Here is a 1,744-nt window from a genome sequence, read left to right as displayed (position 1 = left end):
ATTTTATTTTATGGGGCTGCAAGTGCTTGAGGTCAACTGCACATGTAATTTTTATTACAAATCTTAGCCATAGCTTTCATGAAATTTAGCTCATGGAATTCACTTGAATTAAAAGCAGCCAAAACACCTAAAATAAGGTGAAAAAAAAAATAATATGTAATGGTATAAAATTGTGAGATCTTTAAAGTTGACGTGACAAAAAATGTAAACAAAACATCTTTTATATATATATATATGTATAATACTTCTCTTTAAGTCTTGACCTTTGATGACAAAATTCATGGCCTGGGGAGGGCTTAGTCATTTGACCATGATCACCACTATATATAATCACCCTAACCCAAACCCTTAATCCACATCACAGAGCAATTAATAACCTTTCTCGTTGATTCTGGCATTGTGGTTCCTGTATCTTCTCAAGACATCTATCATACTCTACCACCACAATGGCTGACCACCACCACCACCACAATAAAAACGAGGAAAAACCTGTTGATTATAAGAAGGAAGAGAAGCACCACAAGCATCTCGAGCAGCTAGGCGAGCTCGGTGCTATTGCTGCTGGAGCTTATGCCTTGGTAATCTTCCTCATCTAGTTGTCATTTTTCCTTTAATTCCTTCAGGTTTTTTTTTTTTTTTTTAATATATATATATATATATATATTTGTCTGTTTGTGTTTTAAAAATTGCTATTTTCATTGTATTGAAGTTTTTCTATTGGTAGTTTGTTACAGATACTGTTTTTGATCTCAAGCAGCATGAACCAATATCTTTAATTAATCGAAAACGCTATAGAAAAGAGCTGTTGTTTCTGGGATGAATGAGAGATTTCATTGAAAACAAAGCACTAGTATGAGCCTACACATGATACATATACACTAGAGAAAACAAACAAAACTTGCTGCGAAGGTAAACAAACAAACTTTTTACAAATTAAAAGCAGCAGAGCTACTATACTCTTCATTAGTTATTTGGTCTTGTGTTGCGTTAGCTCAATCAGGAGTTTCTATGCGCATGCATGCATATTCGGGATTTCTTGATGGTATCTATGTTGAATTCAATTGACCTTAAAATTTATTCGTGTATAGTTGTTTAAGTCCTTTTCGAATTCGTACTAGCACTTTAATTTGTTTCAATGATTGATTCAGCATGAAAAGCATTAGGCAAAGAAAGAGCCAGAGCATGCCCACAAGCACAAGATAGAAGAGGAGATTGCAGCAACAGTTGCTGTAGGAGCCGGTGGGTATGCGTTCCATGAGCATCATGAGAAGAAAGAAGCAAAGAAAGAAGAAGAAAAGGCTCATGGAAAGAAGCACCACCATGTCTTTTAAGAGTATAAAATATTTATGTGTTTCGTTGTATTCAGAATATTTGAGACATGTAAATCATCAGTAAGCGACTACCCCAAATAATATTATTAGGAATGAGTAATGAGTTTTATGAATCTCTTCTAGATGGGTTATATCCTCGTCAAAGTAGGTTTTATCTAGAACTCTTGCTTTGTGCAATGTTACCGTGTCAACTATATTTGAGTTTCTCTTCTCTGTAATCTTCTATGAAGTTTTGAAGTCCTCCCTTTTCACATAAATTTTGCATAAATTTGTTGTTCCTAAGAACAATAATCGATAAATAAAAAATCTTCTAACAAACATTTGAATAATAACATTTTACAAGTATTGGATTTACCATAAATTTAGAGAACAGTTGAGAGATATTATCTTGATTGATAGGCCAAGAATGTATT

At 33.6% G+C, this 1,744-nt stretch overlaps 1 long non-coding RNA gene across 1 annotated transcript; it reads left to right on the top strand.

Moving 5' to 3' along the window:
* The first annotated feature begins 379 nt into the window (after nucleotides 1-379).
* Nucleotides 380-1,444, top strand: LOC112013916 (uncharacterized). The gene is made up of 2 exons (XR_010630545.1): nucleotides 380-578; nucleotides 1,149-1,444. It is a non-coding gene; the product is annotated as an uncharacterized LOC112013916 (long non-coding RNA).
* The last annotated feature ends 300 nt before the right edge of the window (nucleotides 1,445-1,744 follow it).

The sequence above is a fragment of the Quercus suber genome, unplaced genomic scaffold (assembly GCF_002906115.3).
Source record: "Quercus suber isolate HL8 unplaced genomic scaffold, Cork oak 2.0 scaffold_162, whole genome shotgun sequence".
Classification (NCBI taxonomy): Eukaryota; Viridiplantae; Streptophyta; class Magnoliopsida; order Fagales; family Fagaceae; genus Quercus; species Quercus suber.
Note: the sequence above shows the minus strand (reverse complement) of the source record. Positions and strands in the feature narration are given on the sequence as shown.